The sequence below is a fragment of the Lutzomyia longipalpis genome, chromosome 3 (genome assembly GCF_024334085.1).
Source record: "Lutzomyia longipalpis isolate SR_M1_2022 chromosome 3, ASM2433408v1".
Classification (NCBI taxonomy): Eukaryota; Metazoa; Arthropoda; class Insecta; order Diptera; family Psychodidae; genus Lutzomyia; species Lutzomyia longipalpis.
Window position 1 is genome coordinate 25,937,326 of NC_074709.1, and position 24,238 is coordinate 25,961,563.

A 24,238-nucleotide genomic window follows, 5' to 3' on the forward strand; every position below is an offset into this window, starting at 1 on the left:
TCTCTACAGAGAAAAATCAACTACTTCTTATGAAAAAAGAATAAATAAAACTCACCGAGAAAATGTTAGTGAGAATTCCTCTAGAACGCGAGAGAAGAAAAAAATTGATTCATTCCATTTGAATTACGCAACGCATAAAGACAAAACCGACGAATAGTCTCTCCGCTCTGGGTGATGATTCTTATGTAATTCAACACAAAATTAAAATGGAATCAGCATGGAGGCCAGTTTTAAAAATAAATTGACGCGCCGGGTTGCACTTGGAAAATTTTCATTGCGGGGTGATTCAAAAAATTCGCACACACGACGCGACGTCGGGCCCATTTGTGGGTAAAATCAACTCCACTCCTCGAATGTTGACCAAAACCACGATGATTTATTGTTTTCAATTTTTTTCACATTCAATGGGTGAGGCAAGAAATACTTTTACTACACTAGAATACCGCGTAGAATAAATTGTTAATTAGAATGCAAATAAAATTCCTCACGTGTTGGCGGAGTCTTGATTAAAGTCTTGAGAATTTATTTTTTTTTTCAGCGATTAGGAGATGAGAATTTAATCTATGATTGAGCATTAAATTGATATGTTATGAAAATAATATGACATACAATGTAGTTTTACATGGAATTCTAAATAAAGCTTTCACACAGAGATAATAATTCTCAATTAGAATATTAAAAAAAAAACTAAGCAGAGGCAAAAGACTTTCTTACGTGTTTCTCATATTCTAATTCATTCTCGTTATTAAACCATATTGTGATAGAGTATGCAAAATATTCGTAAAACTGTGGACCAGCCGGGTAAACTTTTTCTACTGTCTTGAATATTTATTACACGTCGCGTAAAAAATATTTTTCGAGTATTATATCGGTTCTTTACGTGTTAAATTGTTTATAAATGTAGGTATATAGATTAGGTACTAATTAGTGATATTGGATGATCCTTTAGACCGAATACTTCGAAGGACTAAAAAAGTATACGTAATTATTAATTTAAAAAAAAAGAAAATCAAATTCTTTTCTGTATTTCTTACAGAATATTTTTTGAGGTAAATATGTTCCAAGTTCTTTTTGTAAGACTTTTCACTGCTCCTTAATAATTTTCTGAGCTTAGAAAATTCATAAATATTCATGTAAAAAAAAAATAAGATTTCCAAACAACTTAAAAGTAAATTCCAATGTACTCCCTGCAAAAATCGATTTCCACCAAAATTATATTAAAATCTTCTTAGTGAAGAATTCAAAAATTTATTTCCCAAAAACTTTTCCAACATAAATTATTTGAAAACTTTTCCTTTTTCCCCATTGATGCAGCTGTATGATGGCATAAATTACGTGTAGAAAATTGAACACTCCTCCCCGTCGGCACTATGTTTGAACATTCTGATGTTACTTAACACATTGCGGGGCAGCAGCGAGAAGGAGGATAAAGAGGTGGAGGAAGGGGCTGAATTTGTGTGAGGAAACTCCTTTTTGTTCCAACCGAATTTTCACGTCCACCCCATTTTTTTCGCATTTTCATCCCTCCTTGTGGATGGTGCAAAAATTGCACCACTTGCATTGCGCCAAATTTAATTGCTGCTGCTGCTGCTGCAACCGAGTGCGGAGCGAATGTGGCACACAACATTGAAAATTGAACCCCATAACTTTGCGTTCTTTGTTGCTTATGGGCTCTCTTGTATGTTGCAAAGAATACAAAAGAGCCATTGGGCCGCGTGCTGCGCGTCGTTACATAATGACGACAATATCATGCCTCTCGTCTCGCGGCGTCCGTGTGCCTCTGTGTGGGATCTCTCGGCCGGCTATTCTGTGATGTGGCGGCCTCAGAATGCGCGATATGCCGCGCGAAGGTGGAGGCGAAGGAAGGTATAAGAAGAGAGTGAAAAAAAAATCATTTAGCCGCTCAATCTATCAAACAGATGCTCACAAGCCAGCCACGGTCTCGCTTGTTCGCTCTACTGGGCCGGCCGGTCGCACGGTGCCCCGTCCCGCTCGCACGACTTACATAATATTTGACACAAATTCGGTTGTTTGCCTTACATTGACATGTTTACATAATACAGCAAAGTCTGCGCCGTTCGCAGTTGAGAGATCGCCACACACACACAGCCACGCCATGTGCATACAAAATAGCGCCCTGGGAGCTTTTTTTTCGGGGAGCTTTTCCCCAAACGGGGGATGATTGGAAGCACCAGATGGTGTCACCCACAGAGAGTTTTGATAGTGCGTGCGTATGGTCTCTGTGCAAGCACAGCATCAAATTTAGGATGAGCACAGAAAGTGACCGGAAAAGTGTGGAAAAATAAATATTTAGCAAAGTACTTTCCCCCCAAAACTCAACTGGGTCACACAGAGAGTTCCCAAAGAGAGGGATTTTACGGGTTTCCTGTGAGAACCATTTCAAACTTTGGGTGATGCGTGAAATTTATGAAAAAGCCCCCTCAAGAACCAAAGAGAGAGAGAGAAAAGTTTTAAAGCAAATTGAGATTTTTTTCGGGTTGAGCTTTTCTACGAATTAATTTGGAATTTTAGCAAAAGCAATTTGACGATAGAAGAAAAATAATTAGTTTGAATGAAAAATATTTTTCATGAAAAATTTATACTTTTAATGAAAATAATATTGCTGGCGTTAATTCTTTAATTTATTATTAAGAAATTGAAATCTTCTTTGCAGTTTAGAGAAAATTCTTAAGAAAATATCTCTTGATTTTTTTCAGTGTGAAAATTATGGAAAAATTCCTTGAAAAATTATTTTATAAAATTTTAATGGATATTTTGTTTACGATAAAATTCAGAGCTTTTAATCTTATTTTTTATAAATAGCACAGCTTCCATCGAAAAAAAATTTTTTTTAAGATCTTTTTTATTACAGAAGCTTAATTTCTTTGATTTCTGAATATACAAAAATTTTTTCCATAATTAGAATATTTTTGCATATTTTTTAAATTTAAATATTCACAAAAAGTTTTTATTTTTATTACATTAAAAATAAAATCAAATTATGAACTTAATTGCTTTCTCTCAAGCTGATTTTGAGATATATTTTTTCTCCAATTATTATATTTCTAAATAGATTCCGAAAAAGCTTTCTCAAAGGTCCTAAGCCCAACATTTAAAACCAATCTGAACTTACCTGGGTTAATACGTCTTCGTTAAAAAAAAAAACATTTTTGGAGCTTTCAATGCTATATATGTATGCATTCACTAAGGAAACTTTTCAAAGTTATTTCGAACAAAAAATTATCCTTCATCAGGCTTTTTTTCGATAAAAAAAATCAATTCTTTCAGTAATCAAATTATTATTAAATCCCAAAAGCTTTTCACAAATAGAAACACATTCATTGGAAATGGAAAAGTTTGTTTACTTTATCTATCAGACATCGTAAAAGCTCTCTCATATACCCCATCCTTCTTCTCCCCCTAAAGTAGCATTCTTTGATGTTTTCAGTCGCATGAAAACATTTCCAAGAGAGATACTTAACTTCAAGGGGGAAACCATAAAATTCTGAAAGCTCTTTATGAAATCCTGCGCTCCGGCGAGAAGTTTTGTGAGCTTTTCCTTCGGTGGAGCTTAAGTGTCCGCAACTATGAATCCTTACTCATTTAATTTGCTGCTGTGCAATTGCACAAGAATAGCGTGAGGTTGTAAAAACTTCATATTTCCCCGGAGACTATTTCCTTGAAAATTTTTCCTTCGTCTTTCCTTACATATTTTCCAAAAGAGATGGGGTCTGGATGTGAAATTTCCATTAGATTTTTTTTCTTTAAATTCTCCTATACATGAAAAGCTCTCCGCCATTCAGGATCCTCTTTCCTTTTGGAAAATTGAATTCTCTTTTGCCCCAATCACAGCACTGAGAGAGAAAATGTGTGTAGAAAAAAATCCATTGGAACAGTGAGTTGGGGAGGTTTAAAGAATAAAAAATAATAACAATAGTTTATTCCGACAGTTTTGGCATTTTCTCTTTTGGCTTCTTGCAATTCATGGGAATCCCACCATGGGCTGGGCTCATGCGAACACACAAAAAGCCATCTCTCGAATTTATCTTCTCGTTTCAATTCACAGCAGTGAGAGGGCTTCGTTCTCTTCGTTTTTTTTTCTAGCTGTTGGACTACAGCCCAACTTGTAATTCCGCTGGAATGATGCGAAGAGATTGAACAACGAATGGCTATAACAGTGTAAAAGGGGTTGAAGGGTGGTGGTGGTTTGCCCATGGGACGGGCGTAGAGAGCTTTCATCGAAACCCCATCTCCTCAAATATTTATTCTCATACAGCCTCGCTTTTGGGACGGGGGGTGCCGAAGGAAAAATGGATTATTTCCCACTCCATCGAAATTTTGCAAATTACCCCCGAAAATGTTTGATGGGAGTTCGTTCTCATTATTTCCAATTGGTCTGAGGATTTTCTCCACTCTTGAATATTTTATCAAAGGACCTTCAAATGCCTCCAAAACTTCAGCGGAATTTCTCAACGCTATTTGCCAATCGGGTGGCAAATGAAGCACCATACAGAAAAAAAAGAAAATCGTTTAATAAATTCCGCAGTAGAGTTTTTTTTTCGGGGAAAATGGAAGAGTTTGTGGAAGTTGTGAAGAAACTTGTGCGCAAGATAGTAATTTGTAAAATGCCGGTATTTACAAGAAGATAAGTAATAACTTTACTTAATCCCCTCCACGAATACCCGGGGAAATACTTTTAATACCAAATAGTGATAAAAGTGGGATGGGCAATAAAAGAATGATAAAAGTTATTGCTCTACGCAATGGGAGGAATTACGAAAGAATCAAGGTCTTGTTGGGGTTTTAAAGAAGAAGGGCTTTAAAGACATCTTTTAGGGAAATTTCATGAAAAGGAAAAATCTTTTATTCATTTTTGAATGGGAAAACCCTTCATTTGAGGAAATAATCGCGACACTCCTTATCTTTCTAGACATGGGTGAAATTCACTATAGTTAGACACACTTGAGATTCCTTAAGAAAGACCTAAGTTTTCTTAAGATTATCTTAAGCTTTCATAAGATTTCTTAAATTTCCTTAAGAAAAACTTAAAATTTCATAAGAAAAATTTAAGATTCCTAATTTTTTTTAAGCAAAACTTAAGATTTCTATGAATTTGTTACTCAAAGGCGATCAAAAAATTTTCGGAAAAATGTGCATTTAGCTCGATTCAGCCTGATTGAAGAAATCTTAAGTTTCGCTTAAAAAACTTGAGAATCTAAAATGTTTCTTAGGAAATTTTAATTTTTTCTCAAGGAATCTTATGTTATCTAATAAAATCTTAAGACATTGTGCCTTATTCAGCGACCAAGAAACCCTTAAAATCTTTGAATTTTGTACTGAAATTTAAAAATTTCAAGCATTTCAAGCGAATTTCAAGGGTTTCTTTGTGGCTGAATAAAGCCCATTGTTAAGGAAATTTAAATAATTTTAAGAAAACTTAAGCCTATCTTAAGTTAAAATCAAAATTGGAAGAAAATTTCAAGGAAAATATCTGAGCAATTCTGGAATATATTAATTGGTATTTACACTAATTTCTTTATATCATTTTGACTTTTATGAATATTAAAAAAAACTATCTATTTTTAATGTTCGTTGGAAAAATTTCAGTGAAACATTCACAACAAATTTATGATTGAAACCTTAACCCGTCGCGTAAGGCCTTTTTGCGAAAAAAAAATCTTCTGTAGGCTTTTTGCCACCGTGCTAATCATAGGGAGGGGTGGGGGTGCTAAGGGTGAGATGCCGTGGAATAAATTTAATTGCACCACTTTACATATTCACCTTCGCAATTAAAACCCACCCCTATGCAAATGTGGTTTGTCCACGAAATAACATAGAGGAAATACTCCTCCATCCCCGTCCGCATTGTTGGGGGTTGTGCAGTGAAATAGAGGTGAAAATCACGGAAAACACGTCGACTCTGAAGGGAATTAAATATTCAAATTACCCACCCCTATTAAATGCCTAATTAGAGGGCATTTTCTTATGCTGACGCGAAAGCTTTTACACAGTGCTACTGGGCGATATTGATGGCCAAAAAAGCTCCCCTTGACGCGCGGGGGTTCCACAAGTTGGTGAAGTTTATTTTTTTCGGCTGTAAGTCTTGCTTGTGTGAATTATTGACTGGCAATTGTGTCACGTAATTTCATGTCGACGAACAGTGCAAGAAGTGATGTAATGGTCGGTCATGTAACAATTGAGATTATTGCTTAAATGATCTTCTGAAATCTCAGGGGAGTTGCTTAAGTGCTCTATTGCGTGGTTCATCCCACTTTGCTCCCTCTTTTTTCTTCCATTTGCACACCTAAAAACTTCTCAAAAGGTTAATTTTTGCCCCAAATCTGCCCTATGGGACCCCCTGAGGCCCTCTGAGAGGAATTTTCTCGTGATGGAAGAAAAAAATCTGCAACATTTCTCACTGCGACAACATAAATTGCCGCCACTTGGGGTCATCTTGATGCTTATCTGCGCAAATTATTCAATAGATTCTCCTCTGTATGTAATTTTCTCTTGTACATAGAAAATATATATAATGTTTTCAATAATCAGCACTCTGTGGTATATAAAAATAAAAACATTGAAGAGAATCATGTGATAAGAAAATAACATCGCGCAGTCAAGTTAATTTTCTTCCTTGTTTTTGTGGTGAAAGAATAAAAAACCTTGCAGAGAAAATTCTTGCTAGAACAATTACGTAAAATGTGTTATGTAAAAAAAATCATACCGTCCCCCACCCACTCACTTCATGTATTATATATACAATTTTTTGCGACACTGCATCTCTGTGCAGGTTGATGAAGTAACCGCGTGGTGTGCGCTATATGGCAAATTTTTCCCTCCAACTCCTCCGCACAGAGGCCCAACAAGTACAAGAAGTAAAGAAGAAAAAAAAACTATTCGCTTTTTTTGCCATCCATTCATCTTCTATTTGTGTTTAAGCTGGTGGAATTGCATAATGGGTAACCTAGAAATAATATTGTATGTAATTTATTGAGTGTTCTTATATAACTCCATTTGTGTATGAAATCTCGTGATAATTCATATTTGGGTTTTTTTTTCTTCATCTGCATCATCACCCAAAGCATACTCCAGAGAAGAAGAAAAAAATGCTCCGCCATACAGAAAATTCTCAGAGAGATCTCAATAAAATATTTTTTTACATAACCCTTTGAGCTTAACATTTCAGCAGGTCGAGCTTCGGTGAAGGACATACATATGGCAATCGATGGAATGGTTATTTAACCACGTCTCTCTCTCTCTCTCTCGCATTTTCAGCCAGGTGAAGACTTTTCTACGATGCTCTTGTAAGAATTGTTTGCAAGACCCAAGCACGCCCCTTGAGTGTCTCAATGAGAGCACTTTTTGGGAAAATTAACTAATTGAAAAGAAAAAAAAAACCCCAGAAAAAGGCACCGCATTGCATAAGGGGCGTCTTTGCGCGATGATTTAGGCACGATTGTAAGACGAGATGTTTCGCCAAATGAGACTTTTGCAATGATTATTGCTGTGTACAGTCCTAGAAGAACTTCCAATGTACGCTTATGGGGGGCTTTTTACATAACATGTAAATTTGCATATGAAACCATTATTGCAAATAATAAACCTTACTTAGTTATGCGAGCGTTTGCACTGAAATATTTATTCGTTTTTTGTCGAGAAAATCAAGGTACGTAATTGGAACGCAATGTTCATTTTTGGATGACGCAGTCAGGAGCTTATTTTATGTATATTGCAGAGCTTTCATTGAAGGGTGTTTGTATGATGAATTTTTTTTTGACAAAGAATAATTTGAACATTTAGATAAAATTATAATAATTTTCCGGGCTTTTCGTAGGTTAAAGGGTGGTTCTCACTCAGAAAAACTCACGTTTTCCAGAGCTTTCGGCTCCGTGTAGAGCATTCTTCAGTGGCTACAGAGAGAAGGAATTTATTTATTTTTATAAAAAATGTTTGTAAATAAATTCCTTCCTCTAGCCATTGAAGAAGGCTCCGAACAAAACCGAAAGCTGTGAAAACGTGAGTTTTTCTGGGTCGAAAAATCACTTTTTTTAGATAAAAAAAATTGAAGTTTTATGATGTGAGGCATATTATAAAAATTAAAATGAATATTCTTTCAAATTGAAAGGAGTTTATTCGTTTTTATATGGAGTCATTTCAAAATTCGAAGCTTCAAATAAATCTTAACCCTTTCACGTTTTTTGGGTCATCCGCTGATCCAAACGTGAAACATTTTATTTTTTCAATTATTTTACGAGCTTTATTAATGTAATTGTTTTTCCATGTTACAAATGCACCAAATTCACGCATAAGGGGCCAAAGAAGACGTTCTGATTGAGAAAAGTCCTCTAAAAAAATCATAGAATAAAAAGTGCGATAAAAGAGCGCATGTTTCAATGTTTTTATGTTTCACGTTGTACGCTAAAGGCTTAATTAATTAATTAATTAATTTAAATTAATAATTGATTATTTATTCAATTGAGCTATTTTAAATTTAAACCAGGAACTTTCTACTAAATTATCACACAACTATTTCTATGCAATTAAACAATTTATAAATAAATAAATAAATATAAATTCAATAAAACAAAGCTTCCACAATTCAGCAACTTTTGCATTACCTTTTTGGCAACAAATCCCAACAAATGTGCTAATTTAGCTTTAATTGTCACAAATAAAATATTTCCCGAAAGTACATTCCTGATTCATAAATAAATACACAAAATAATTTTCTGCTCACTCTCCTGTAGTTTTTGTAGGCAAAACAAATGGTTTATGCGACAAATCATTTTCCATGCCAAGAAGAAAAGCCACACGTGGATGGGGCTGCCATTGTGTGGGGCGAAAGCTTCCCAACACCGCATATAGCGGGTGGAAAATTTGGAAGCAATTCAGGAAGTGAATGTATTTTATCTCGAGCGCGGGAGAAAAACGTGTGAAGAATCTTTTTGGGAAGTGGGGCATAACGTTGCCGAAAATAAATCAAAATGTTTACACTGCTGATCTCCTTCTTCTCTTCATAATTAAATAAGCACAGTTGAGCGGGTGGGGAGTAATTTTTCCCAGCATCCGAGAGAAGGAAAAGCGCCAAAATTAAGCAATTGCGAATGTCTTCGAAATCCAAAGCACGATCTCCAGTGGGTTTCATCCTCTCTAATTGCTACAATATGACACACCTGGACAAATTTTCCGTGCAGGTGTTAATTGCAGCCCCCGTGTGCACCAAGCGACTTTCCAATTATCCAACGCATAATTTTCCCACCCGGAAAATTACTAAAATGTAGAGTGAGAGCTTTTCTGGGTCAAGTCTGTGGTGTTGTGTATATTTTGTGCATTTTGTGCTTCAATTATTCAAATAACATTTTCTATGCTGAGACTTTGTGACCATGTTGGCACTTCCACTGCAGATTTTCACAACATTGTCGCTGCATTATGAGAAATTTCTTGTGTGATATTTTTATATTCACAATGTGGGGAAGATTTTTCCTTGTTAAACACGCAAAATTGCATTTTATTCCATTTATATTTTTTCTTTAATAATAAAAGGAGAATAAAATGAATTTTTTAGTTCTGTCTCAAGTTAAATATTATTAATAATTTTTATTCTTTTAAGAAAATAGAATATTTCTGAAATATTGAAAAAGTTCACACCATAAAAATACAAAAAATATAAATAAAATATGTACTCCAAAAAATAATTTTTCAATTTAGGAAGTTTTTGATTATTTTCTCTTCATGTTTAATTCATTTTTCTTTTCTTTTTTATTATTGTAAGTTGATGAAATCTCTTAAGAAATTTTGTAAATATTTAGTGAAATCATGATTTAAAAAAAAAATCTCCAAATTATGTAATAAATAGAATTTTCGCAAGAAATTCATAAAAAAAAACCTTTAAAAAATAACTCTAAGACGTCAATTATCCTTTTAGAAAGCCCAGTTTAGTGATTAAAATTCAAATATTTAGTGGCGCAATTGATTTTCAACGCTTTATTCGTAACAAAATCTCAGTGTTGATATTTTCTCTAAACTTGCGAGTGCAGAAATATCTTTTATAGAGGTGATATTGAAATAGATGGGCAATTGCATAAGAAATTCAAGTAATATGTATTTTGTATGTTGGTTATAAAATCGTCAGATTGAAAGGAACTTATTTCAAAGTGACTGGAGGAGAATATATAAATTTAATTTTGCAACCAACTTGCTCTATGAAAAATGTGTGTTGCAGCCTCTTGTGCGGGCATGGAGGGGGAGAGATTTTCTTTTGCCAAAAGAAATTGTCTCGCGAGGAAATGTCTCTGGGTGTTGGCTTCCCCCTTTGTGTGAGTACTGTCGTCACCTTGGCTCAATTTCTCACTCTCTTTTGCAAATTTATTGTGGGTTAATAATTGAATTTGTGCCCCTGGCACTAATTCTTTCCTTGGATTCGCACAGATTCGTCTACCATGGCTCAAGTTTTTTTTTCTTTCACCCACAATTTGCGATGTTCTTGTGTCGCGGGGAAACATGAGGAATGTCACGTCTTTTCATCTCTTTTTTTTTTTACTTGAATCAGTGCTGAATGATGTGGGGATAAAAAAAATTAAAGATGGGGAAACTATTTTGGATGCTGCGTGACACGCGCTTTCCGTCGCAAGTGGGCTTTGCTCCCAACGCGGGTAGTGCAATAGCGCTTTGGCAGATCATCAAGAGATTGTCTAAGGAGGTGTCTGAAGATGCTACATGGGATTCTCCCTGCGTGCTGTACGATGTGATGTTTGATTTTGATTGTGGCTAAAAGGCGACAATTAAATTAAATGGACTGTCTACAAATGGGGGGAAAAACGAGGTGAGTTGCGTTCGCATTGTATTCGTGAGCGCGCCATGTGTTACATAAGCATGAACAGAAACCATGCCAAATGTTCACCAACATTGTCGGTGCAAGAAAGCAAAAAATGTCACCACATCAGACTTTAATTGAATAACTCAGATTCTCTTGGGCGTAACGGTCATGAACCACTAAAGTCCATCGTGCCCGTCATGATCTCCTCCCCGCGATGGGGACTTTGAGACTCACTCTGAGTCCATCACCACGTGGCTACCAACTCCACGCAATATTTTCTTCCCTAATAAAATGATATGAAGTCATGTACAGAAAAAAATAAAATAAACTGGCATAGGGGCACACATGCGCCTTCTTCCCACCCCCGACATTGCTGAGAAGTAACACGTGATTGTGCCTCGGACGGAGCACGTTTCCACCTGGCGCACGTTCACAATGCACTTACCCAGAGGAACATTAATCACCTTCGCGTAGATTCGTTCACACATGAGATTATAAGGCAATTTCGCTCAATCTCGCGTAGACATCTCAACACAGCTTTTCCGCATTTGCGATACAGCCCATGCAACAATTGCCCATGATCGATTCAATTACAAAACCTTTTACATTTTTATTACCTTTTATTCAATTTTTCTATTCAATTTTATAATGCAGTTTTCATTGGATTAAATGCGCTCATTCCGAGGGTTAAATAGAGGTCTTAAATTAACATTTTTTCTTGGACTTAGGTAAGTGAGCTTTTGAAGAATGTAAAAAAAATTGACGCCTGGTTCTGAAGCAAATTTAGATGTCCTTAGGTTCTGAGTCAAGAAGAGAAGAAGTTAGGTAATTGAGTAAGAGGAGTTTGAATTAATCAGTAATTAAGTAAGAACAGAAATTAGGCGAAAAACAATAATTGTTGATCACTAAATGAGAAATCTTCAGATTCTGATTGGCAAGACTAATCTACCTTACTTGAATATCTTAAACGGCAAAACGTAAATTAAGTTTATTGGAAAACAGTTTTAGGACTTTTTCTGATTCAAAAAATTAGCTTGCTGGTTAATTTCTTCAAAAAATAAGTTTCTTTTTCCTATTAAAATTAAAAAAAAAGAATTAAAAAGTCTTAATGCTTTAAATTTTTCTCCAAACCACAAAACTTCCTGAATCATTATCATTCAGTACAGTAAAGCAATAAGAATTCTTTTTAACTGAAAAATTCTTTCTCAATGCAAAAATCCTTTTGTATAACAATAAGTCTATAAAATCTTGAATTTCAAGGAACATCCCAATGATGAACTTAAAGCTTTCGGGTGGGGGGTCTATAAAAAAGCAACACAACCTCTCTTATACAGAGTAAGTTCCTTTATTGTTTTTAATTGACATGTAACACGACACCCCAACAAAAAGGGGGTAGAAAAAAAAACAATTTGGGAAAGTTCATGCAAAGCTCTCCGTGTGAGCTTTAAACTTCCTGTTTTGTTTGGGGAAATTCTTCTCATGCCGCCAATTCCTCGTGCCAGACAAACATTAAGCTCCTCTTCCGTGCTCTGAAAGAAGAAATGCCGAATCTCCTGATTAAACTTCTCGATGGGCTTAGAGCTTTGGGGCGGGGGGTGGGTGAAGTGTCTGATGAAATCCCCTCGTTTGGAATATCAATCCTCCTTTTTTGTGATTTTATCTCCAACACCGGCCAGCTAATCGCCAAAGTTCCGCCCTGATACTTCATTGAGCTCCGACCTGGGTCAATGGTTGTCCACTTGAGGTGCCTTTCAGGCAAGGAGAGTGCTCACTGCGGCAGTGGAAAGGGCATGAGGGTGGCGAGAGAGAAAAAATCACGGGCATTTTCCAAGCACTAATCACTTGCTGGGATCACCTGTGGGAAAAAAAAACGTGTGTACGGGGAGATTGGGCGCTGAATGACCTCCCGTGAGCCTCAGTCGTCACTCTGAAACGCGAACACGTGAACGTTTTGCATGAGTTTGTAGTACCTACTCTCCGCACAGCTATATGGCCGTGTTTATATAATTTTCTCTTACATAATAATTGATTTTTTATGTAATTCGACCCCAATGCACGCCAAATGACATCCCAAGAGGACATGGAAGTCACTGCAAATTGCCCATTTCGCAATAATACATAAGGGAGCTTTTTACACCAGGATCACGCAGAAAGCTCCCGCGTGGCCTCATAATTCATTCACATTTCATTCCTACATGGGGCGCTGAGTGGTGGGTGGAAAATTCAGAGGAATTTTCTCACTCCTGACGTGCCAATTCTTTCTTATTTTCTTTTAATTCAATCGACACAAGAACCAATATTTGCCTCAACTTGAATTATTTATCACTTCGATGAAATTCTACGGCGCAGATACATGGCAATCCATCTTCGCGTGTTCGCGAATCCCACCCACGAGAATTAATCTCAATATAATCTGCGCCCATGTAATTATTTTTAATCCAAATTCCGGCCCCTGCAGGGAAAAGTGCCGTGTGATGGAAATTTTGTGAACAGGTGAGGAAAATAAGTATATATTTTCAACAGACAGAGCACAGAGCGAGAAGGGATGGTGCGATGAGAATAATTTGAGAAGACACAGCTGTTCCCAATAATTCCAACAAAAATATAAATAAGATTGGCAAATTCCCTTTGAATACAAATTAATTTAAATTATCGGACCACACAGGCAGACAAGCAAGTAAAATTATTTATTTAATTCAAATTATGATTAAAATTTGGCTTTGCAGTATTAAATTGATTTGTTTATGTAATTTTGTTTGCTGGGAAATTGTTATTTTGTAAGCAAATAATATTTATTCTGTAAGCAAATTATTATTCTATTCTGTAAGGAAAATTTTGTTCACATCAAGGAATTCATTTTATTTTTTAATTTGTTAAATTCTTTAAAGTATTCTTATCCTTTGTGATTATTTTTTTTCATTTTTTATGATTTTTTTTAAATTTATTCTTTCATCAATTTTTTATTCTTTTCACGTATTCCTTTATAAATTCAAATATTCCGTTAGCAATTTTTATTCTGTCTTAAAACATTTTCAATGTGTGATTTTTTTCTATTTTATAAACAGATTTTTCTTTTAGTTTAAAACCTTGATTAAATAGCTTAAGAAGGTATTTAAAAAAATGTAAATAAGTTATTTAATCGAGGAAATAAATCCCATTTTACGTATCATTTGAATATAAATTTACATTAAAAAAACTACTTCAAACTATTCTCTGTTCTTTCAAAGAAATTTGGCAAAATCATCAAAGAGAAAAAGAATTTCATGATTAAATTTCCCACAAACACAACCAACTACAACAAAAAGTTTCTTCACAAAAGTCGAGATAAAAAAAACAGAAATCTTTGGCAAAAAGCCGCCCAAAAAAACCTCCCACAATTTCTCCGCGCAAAACTATTGCAAATGCCTCATCAAATTATCCCAAAATTTATTACTCTCTGTCTCAATTAATCGCTGTAAGCCGTCTCTCGTTTTTTGGGTCATTTGTGAGTTCATTACAAACATCTCTCACCCACCTCCTCCCTCTTAAAACAATGTACATGGAAAAGCAGCATGAAAATTGATGGTCATTTTGCGGGAAAAGTTCCATGAAATTTGCGGCAAAGTCTTTCGACACAAATGGAATGCCCTAATGAATTCCTACTTGTCTAAGATGATTGCAATTTGCGTGAAAAGGGCACGATACTTATTGCTGAAAATACTCACAAAGAATTTGCGGCAAGAATGCCTCGAAGGCACAAAAGAAAAAGCAAAGTGTTTTCCCCCCGATCAACATCCCATCATAAGAGTCACGATGATAGAGGAATTTTCAATTAAAAATAAAGCTCTAATGGCATTCGATTTAGATCTTTCCCCGGTAGGAAAATTGATTTGAATGACGAGTAGAGGGGGGGGGGCTGAAGATGATCCCCGTGCGTGTGTGTGTGTTGATTAAAATTCGCAACACTCGCGGTATTTATGTAAGACACAAATTTAGCATTCTTACACCGCGAGAGAATAAAGAGAAGATATTTGAGACTCAAAAAAAAATTATTTTGATTGTTAAGACGGTATGTTCAGAAAGTTAAAATAAATTTTATAGCACAACGTGTGTCTTGGCTAAAAAGTTCTTAAAAATGCTGTTCTTCAGACTTGGTAATTTTTTAAATTAATTTTTACAGATTTGATACTAAAAATACTTAAATTTCTAGAATTGAAAGAAACAGAAAAAAATAATTTTTCAAGGAATCATTCACAGTGTAATTTTAGAGCTCCATGTAGCGAAGACACATTTTGTGCTATAAAAGAAAAGTTTATCCAATTCAACCTTGAATTCTTTTTAAGAGAATTTCTGCTTGACCCAAAAGATTCTATTAAAATCGAAAAGTCAAAAAATGAAGAAAAAAACAGACAGAGATCAATTTCCGCATTTCAGCTCTTAAAATTCTTTAACAAAAATAATTTAAAAGAAATTTGTTACAAAAACAAAAATTCCCGGAAAATTCAACAAACACAAACAAAGAAGAAAAGCTTCTTGAAAAATATAATAAAAAATAGTACATAAATTGAAATTCCTCACCTAAGAGTTTTCCTCCTTGCCCCCCCCCCCCTTTGATGGGGGGATCTAAATCACACCTAACTCACTCACTGAGACCTCAAATAAACTTTACGAACAGCCCTGCTGAAATATGTGTCTAACACACGACGTTTCGTTATTTTATCGCATTTCCCAAAGTATGTGATGTGTGTGGTGCACATGAGCGGGGAGATTTGAGGCGCTTAAACACCATGAGAGATCTAATAAAATGTCTTGATTCTCAATTCAGAATGGTTACATAATTTTTCGAGATCATCTACTGCGAAATTCCCCCTTTTACATAACGCTCGACACAGAAATGTGTCCGTTGAACTTGTTTTTCGTTGCCATTAAAATAATTTCCCATCTGTTTTATCATTTTGTGCCCAGAGAGGAGTTTGTTGGGGGCGGGAAGAGGTGGGACATGATGGGGAGATGGGAAACTGAGAGAGCACAAATGCTACTGATTATACATCGCACCATATCGGGGCCATGGCGATAGAGGAGGAAGTTATGGCGGCAACAGGTAGAGGAGGAATTATTTAATCCATATTCCAACGCAATATCTCCCGCGCTATCGATCTCATGGTAATTTACCACGACGCTATCGAGCCTCCACCCGTGTTGCTCAATGAACTGAAAATACCTCCCCGAAACCCACCCACGTGCCCTTTCCCCGTGGGGGAAAAACGCGCGAGGAGTATTTCGTGAAAATGGAATTCTGTTTTGCAAATCGAAAGAAATAGTCGATTTTTATGTCTATGGCATTTTTCTGGGCACGGAAATTGCGTCGTAAAATTTTACACCACCATTTGGGCCGGAAATGCCGTAGAGAAAAATTTTCTCCCGCACGATAAGGGGCTAAATGTTGCGCCTGGAACACAAAAAATTATCACACAAAAATTTCCCCCATGACTGCCAAAGGGGGTATGTATGTGGAAAAGCTCCGAAGGATTTTATGCATTTCTCACACTTTTTTCTTTTTGAGAATAATCTCCAACGATGCACGAAGTGAGATTAAATCGATTAGAAAATCATTAGGAGATACAACCCTGTGGAAATTCCAGCGACATGCAATGAAAAAAAAAGCTCAGAAATGTGAGCTTAAAGTACTTTAATGGACTAACATTTTTATTGTTCTTTTTTTTCCCGGTGGAGCACAGTGTGGAACCAGAAACCTCATGTGCTGTAAAAGTTTAACAAAAAAGCATTTTCACGTGTATTTTCAATATTCCGGATGGTTCTTGATTGTTTCAATGGTATGAGAGCTTTTGCTAAAAATTACCTTTTCACTGATATTGCAATTAAGTAGGAATTATTGAGGGATATTTATTCGTTGCGTAGGAAAGCTCAAAGTATTTTAAATTAATCGAAAAATCTCTTAATTATATATGTATATATAAAATTAATATTTTAAAAGGGGTTTATTCATTTAAACGCTGTCCTCAAACTAGATATATAAAAAAAACATCACAGAAAATTCGAAATCCAATGAGTTTAGTAAAGAAAAGAATGGAGAGTTTTAGAAAGATTTTGTCAAAAGATCATAAAACACGCCCCTATTCTGATTACATTTGATTTTTCAGCTTATGAAGCATTTGCGCATATGCTGCATACCTTTTAACTGATTATCTCTCTACATATTCATAGATTTTCTATTAATAATATTAAATAAATGATCAATGAAGCTCTGATGCATTTGCTTCACAATGGAGGCATAGTTTGAATTTTTTTCGCGTAACCATCTTATGTTCTCCCAAAAAATCACAAATCCCGTAAATTAATCCACCTCTACCTCGTTCGCAATTTCCCCCAACAATTGCATGGCGAATTTTTTAACGTGCAAAAAAAGTGGTTGTAAAAATAATTTAGCAATTTTTTCACTGCAGCAATTCTGCGGTTGAACCCCAAATACGCTGCAGAGAAAAAAATTGCCTCAGGGGTTTCCCAAAATAAACTCACCTTTTCCCCCGCTCTCCAAAAAAAAGTTTCTGGTTTCTGGAAAGTTTTTTTTGTGTGTGAATTTTTTCTTTTGCTTTAATAATTCATTTGCAAAAAGAAGATTTAATTTGAATTAAGTAATGGATCCCCTGGGAACTATTTTGTGAATTTTGATGGGAAATTCCTTTGAGCATAAAGTACTTCTTCTGGAAAATTTATGCTCATTTTGTGGGCTTTTTATGGGTCGATTGCATGAACTTATACAGCCACGCAAAGCTCCCCCCTGAAGCATAATTTTTTTGTACCAGTTCGTAAAAAAAATGTGAGAAGTTTTAGCTAGAAATCCGAACTGGGGGGAAACATTGTGTTGAGCAATCCTTTTTCGGGCTGGTGGGGGGAGGATAAAACGTGAAATATATAGCAGTACAGTCGTATTTCTGCATGGAAAAATCATCAATTTTTGATGCTACACAAGTGGACAAAAAAAACTCGAAACTATTCGATGCAGTAACAGAGAATGGCTTCTGGCTGCTGTGCAAATTGAAGAATGGGGGGATTTTTTTGTGCTGCAACGCCATAAAATTCCTGATTTATGATTATGCTATGATTTACTGCATATTATGTTTGTTTTTTTTTTTAATTTGCATACTTTTAGGCACGATTTGAATGCAAATATATTTTTAAAAAAAATGAAAAACCTTCATTGATGATAAAAAAAACGATGAATGATAAAATTTTAATTGCAAATTAAAGAGAAGAAGTTAAATAAATTATTATGAGTTAATTTTCATGAGTTTAAGTCACTACCACTGAGCGCCTAAAGGTATACGACGGTAATAAAATTAAGTTTATTTCATTTTCAATTTAATTTTTGAACTTTTTAACAAACTTTCCCCAAATTGGTCATCCCACGTCGTCGTAGTTGCAGCAATATGGGAAAATTCTCATGGGATGCAGATGACCTCCACCACACACTCCCACCCCCCATTGAAGCAGAGCTTCTTTGGAAATTCAGTTTCGGAGAAAGGGATGTGTCGTAAAACTGAGAATCAGCATTCTCAGCAGTTGAATTTTTAAAGAAAATTATCCGAACAATGGAGAAAACGTCTGTGTACAACTTTTATAGGAAAATCGTTTCTGATTTCATTCCCGTTTTTTTTGCTCGATTTTTATTTAATCAAAATGATTCTTCCCCAGAGAAAAGCTTTGCTGGATATTTATTAAAACTATAAAGCTTTATGGTTTTCCCAGAGACGTTTAATTAGATTGATTGTTTGAACTATATTTTGTACGTTCTATTGGATCTATTCGTTCTACGGAATTAATTGAATCGCATAGAGTTGAATTTTTCTGCAATTGTTGTAAACATCAGCCTTTTATCCTAAAAAAAAAACGTCTTTTTCCATTGAAAAGCTTAAACAATTATACATCAAGTGCTGATGCAAGCGACTGTTTATATCAGCCAAGAATATTCAACAAAAATGTCCAGATATTCATAAGAAAATCATCCCTTTCACTCCACTTGATGCCATTATATATTTCAGCTTTATATATTTTTTAAAAAGCTCTTTTGCAACTTTTAAAAGTTCTCAAATTACTGTCAATCTTAATTAATTTTAATTATGAATTTTTGTATCTCTTTTTTCCAACTTTTCCTCCTCTGAGAATCCCACTATTGATCTGAAAATTAAACTTTCCAATTCCATGACAAAATATATATTTTTTAATTGAGTTATTTAATTATGCGGAGTTCCTCTTTTTTTTCCTGTCCGATGAAATTCAAAACTCTCGCCTACAATGCCTCACGGCTATACGAGGGGAGGATATTTAAATTACAGAAATAATTTCAACCACCCCAGAACCTTCCTCTTCCCCCAGAATGTGCGCACTTTGCATCGTCCATCAATTTGTCCACCATGAGAGACGTGTATAATGTTTTATTATGATTAAGCTCCATAAATTTGTGTGTCCTCCCTATCTTGTATGCGAATCCCCCCATTTTCGCATCGTCCGGCATGAGCGTATTGATTTCCTTCCTATTTCAGTGGGGAGCCCTGAATTTTTGGTTAGGCCCTCATACACACAGGGGTGTGTTCCAGGGCTAAAGGGAGCTGGCGGAGGGCCACAGGGGGTGAATTACATCGTCGGGAGTTCATTCCCCGCCGCATGTAAAGCAAAATGATGTAAAAACAGCGCAACTTTTTAACCCCCTCAGGGGGGTATCACAAACTGCGCATGTGTGGAAAAACCCAGCCAGGGTTGGGAAAAGTCTTATTCGATGAGCTGTTTTTGACGATTTTTCTTTTCTTTTATATATTCTTAATGAATTTTAAAAATAAAATTAAGGGGATTAAATAAAAAATGTATAAAGGAATTTTTCGAGAGCTTTTTTGGGAGCTTTTTCAATGAAATTCTGTGTAGGTGAATTGGGGGTTTAGTGTTGGGGTTTGTTCCCCTCTAAACGAACCCAGCACGAGGATTGAAGTGGTTGGTGCCCGACAGTGTCATCGTCATGTTATGTAAACACTCTTTCTCAGTCAACTCCTAGCCTGCAGAGCACTTTGCTGGCCATTCTATGTGCTGCATTCGCAATCTCGTGAGCTCCTGGAGCACTTGTGAGGAATAAAGTGTCCAAGAAAATTCATATTTTCTCAGTGCTTTTCAACCCCCCAAAAGTGTGTCTCTCTGTGCACCCCAAAGGGTGGAAATTCTGACTGAAATTCCCCAATTTTCCATTGAAAGATTTTCCCCTTTTTTGTGAAGGATTCTTTTTGCAAAAGGAAGCCGGTGAGTTTTTTTATCCTCATCATTCTCTTCAACAAATCCTGGCTTGTTTCCAGACGTTTTCCCCAAAACACATTGACAGGGAAAATTCTCGTGTGGGAAAATATAGCCCCTAAAATATTTGTGTGTGAAGGAAAAAAAAAAGGTCCAACGGAGGACTTTGTTGTGTAACTTCATTCTATAACTCATTACATAACCCAAAGTGTTCATGGCTCAAATTGGACGATAAAAGACTCGGGGACGTACGCACAGCCAGACAGACGAAAAAGCTCCGATGGAAGCCTTCGCCGTAAGCTTTAGTGTGGTCCCATCGTCGCACAAAGCCCAACTCCTTGTGCGGTGAAAGCTGCATGATTAAGCGATGGGCCCATCCACGCGAGATTGTCGTCTGGGGCTTATATAACTCCAACTCAGTGTTGGGTGAGCTTGGAAAAGCTCACACTGCATGGAAAATTTGTGGGTGGACTTTTGGTGTGCGGAGGACTTGTTGAATGCTTGAAATATTTGCACAGAGCCCCTCTTAAAATTCATCCTCACCCAGTTTGTGTATTGTCAACCTCCTGACTGACGGAATTTTTCCCGAAAGAAAAAAAAAGCTGAAAAGAAAAACCTCCACCAAATATAATAAGCCAAAACCCACCCTTTTGGCCATTTTTTTCCTTCCCACCCACAAATGGCCCTGTGTGTGCAAGAAAAACCAGACGTCGCTTACATAACCCATGATGAGTGTGTTCATCCGCCTGGTGGTAACAAATAATACAATAAACTATCAAGTTAAATCACTAAATACACAAACGACACGAGACGTGAATGCCAACAACTTTCGTGGTGGCAAAATAATATTTCCTGAAATATTGCTTCTTTTTAGCATGCACCGTCCCCCCGCCAAGGTTCTTGCGTGTGTATTTGTGAGGGAAATTGATGCGGAAAATGCTCGATTTAGTGAATGCAAACCATTTTCTCTATGAATTAATTGCGAATTAATATTCCGCATCATGGGTGCGACAACATCGTGCACAACAATTAATATCTCTCATCAAGCGCCTTGTTTTGTCGGCCCCGCGAGAGAACAAATTAAAGTCTCATGCACTGGGGGAATTGCATAAATAGACCAATTCTCATTCATTCCACTTCTCGTGCAAAAAAGAAAGTCAGTGCTTGGTGCTTTGAGGAGGACAACATAAAGTGTGTCTTATTATAAATGATTTTATAATTCAATTAACGATTTTATGTGATATTTTACATATTTAACTAATAAATCAATGTTTCTTGCGTTTCTTTTATCACATCAATTGATTTTTCTTTAACAAATTAATTGATTTTCTTGTAGAATAGTTTTTTCTTCTTAGAATGTTACATAGAAAAGAATTTCTTCAGATAAATACATTGATAGGGAAGACTGAGGCTATTAAAAACCAATCAAGAGATTAAATTAAAATTTAAAAAAAAAACATAATTTTCAACAATTTAAAGGAAATAAGTCTGAAGAAAAATAAAAAGGCGGAAAATTCTTTTATTTTGTTGAAAAATATGATTTTTAGAGCTTTTCCTTAACCTGTATTTGACTTTATTAACTTGGTCCTACCCTATCTTATCTAGAAATATATTTTTGTTGATTTTTTTATGATTAAATTAATCAACTAAAAAAATTTCTTTAATGTAAAATCACTTTTTCTTTAAGAATAGATTTTTCTTAGAACTTTACTCATTGTAAAGTTTTTCTTAAAATAAATCTTAAAATGCCTCTTCAATTAGTTTGATTTCATTTTATTTTATACAAAATATTTTGCAAGAAAAATCATGAATTTTTTTTTATTTATTGTCGTCTCTTTTTCGTGATTTTCCCCACATTCATTCTTCCTTAAAAATAAATTTAAAAAATCGAACAATGAGGAGATTTTGAATAAATACCAAGGAAAATTAAAACTTTCACGAAGAAAAACTTTCCTTTCTATTTATAAAATTCCCTTCATAAGTAATTTAATTGTAATATTAATTAGTTCTTACTTTAGAATACTTTATGTATTCTTTTGAAAGAATAATTTCGCAAGAACCACAAGTTTGTTTGAAAATAGAAAGAAAACTTTCTGCAACAAATAAAAAATTCTTGTGCAACGAAGAAAATTAAAAAAAGTGGATTTTCTCGCAATTAATATTTCCTTTAGAAAATTTATTTTGCATTCTTTGCAAATTTCTAATAAAAATTCTCATTCTCCATCTATCTTTGGGCATAATCGATTGGTGCGGGTTCTTATGCAAAAGGTTTGTGATGGAATTTTCGATAGTGTACGCTACTGTGAAGATTCTTCAATTCTCCATCGAGAAGTTACGCAAGCTTCTGGCAATTATGCAATGGAATGCACAAAAGCTCTGGCGATTGAATAACATCTAGAAGCTTTTTTTTTTGCTGCTGCTGCAACTTCCTCTTTGGCACACATCATTTAGTGTGGCTTTCGAGAGAGTGAGCTCCTTTTCAATTTGACGAAGCAGAATGTGGGGGTGGGGTGGAGGTGGGGTGTGGGAGGAAAAACTAAAAGAGGAGTAGTTCGTTGATGCTTCATAACGAGATGAGATGATGTGTTGTATGTGATTGTTTTTCATTAAGCCGGAAGAGCTTTTTGGCGGTGGATCTGGGTGAGAAAGTTTGTTGTCATAAAAGCTAGTGAATGAGTGAGTTCTCGACAGCAGCATGGATGGGAATGGGGGTGAGGAGGGTGTTTGGGGAAAAGCTCACAGAAGACATTAATGTAAGTACATTCCCGCCATGGAAAATTGTCCATTGCGACAATTTGTGCCCCCTTTTATGGCACAACACGAAATAAAAGTGGAAATTTTCCAATTTTCATCCTTCTCCCAGTGAAATCCCCTCAACGGGGTTGCGGGGTCACAGAGTTGATGTCACGTATGGGAATAAATCACAATTTATTTGCTATTTATCGCCATGTGAGAAGCTTTGGGGCTCGAGACATTCGCATCTTGCCAAGAAAATGTGTCTTTACAGTACATTTAATGGACTCTATCTCTCAGCTCAACTTTCAGGCACTTTTCCACCCCTTTCGGCATTGTTTTACCCCCCAACGCTCCAGGGGGATTGTATTTACCCCAATAGACGTGGTTTATGCACAAAATTCCCCTTGCGTTGGAAATTGCTGTGCATTTTTTCTCACCACCAAACCTCATTCATTTTCTCCCCGAAGCTCTGTGCTGTTTTCCCATACCGTGGGGAGGTTTTAATTAATTTTCCAGCCCCCATTTTGGCCATCCCTGGAGCTTTCAAACATATATGGAATTTTCTACTATACGAAGGGGAGCTTTTTTGTCTCCCAAAAAACTTTTTTTTTTTGGGGGAAATTTAGAGAAAAAAATTCATCGAAGAGATTGATTTCAAATGCGAAAATGTGAGAAGGTCAGAGGAAAATCTCTCCTACGCATTTTCCTCAGTAATATATAGAAAATACCACATGGGAGGGTGTGAGAGCTTTTCGGCGCCAAGAAACTCTCAAGAGCGTCGCGTGGGTGCGAAAATATCTCTCATCGTTTTTCAGCGGAGGATGGTGGTGGGTATATACCTGAAATTTGCTTGAGAAGAAGAATTTCTCAAAGAATCCATGAAACGTGATCAATTCTCACGTGCTCAAAATATTATTCGTCTCACCCCCCCGCGGGAGAAAAAGTTATAGATATATTCCTCTTCTCATTACTCAAATCAATTTATTGATTTTCACCCTGTCGACGACGAAAAAACCGGCAGAAAGCTCCCATTCGGTGTGGGGGAAAAAGCTCCCTCGAGGGTCTTTTCTAATATTCCCAACATACATAGCACCGACAGAATCACGTTTTTGACGTTCTTGTCTGCCACACTGAAGTACCCATGAGACACAAGAACCACCCCCCCCCCCCGCCCACTCCTAAGCTCAAGTAAAAGCACATTGCAGAAATTATTATTCATTTTGCCATATATTTTGGGCCTTAATTGAAAAGTCCTCGAGGAGCTTTTATGTGTTTGGCGTCGCCCAATTTTCGCCTTATAGAAAACAAGAATATATGCGGGGAAAAAGTTCATACACAATGGGGTGGGGGCAGGCGGGTATATGCGGGGGATAGAACAATTTCTCCGTGGCACCGTTCTTATCGCAAAAATCA

General features: G+C 36.0%; 1 protein-coding gene across 2 annotated transcripts in view; it reads left to right on the plus strand.

The window, feature by feature from the left end:
- LOC129793021 (LON peptidase N-terminal domain and RING finger protein 3) overlaps nt 1-24,238 on the plus strand; it is a 77,512-nt gene that overhangs the window by 1,148 nt on the left and 52,126 nt on the right. The window contains exon 1 of one of the 2 annotated variants that reach the window (XM_055832546.1): nt 19,798-20,098. The exons of the other annotated variant lie outside the window; for it this stretch is intronic. The gene's annotated coding sequence lies outside the window, so the exon portion shown is untranslated. Of the gene's footprint in view, nt 1-19,797; nt 20,099-24,238 lie in introns of those variants that run through there. 2 annotated transcript variants of the gene reach the window in all.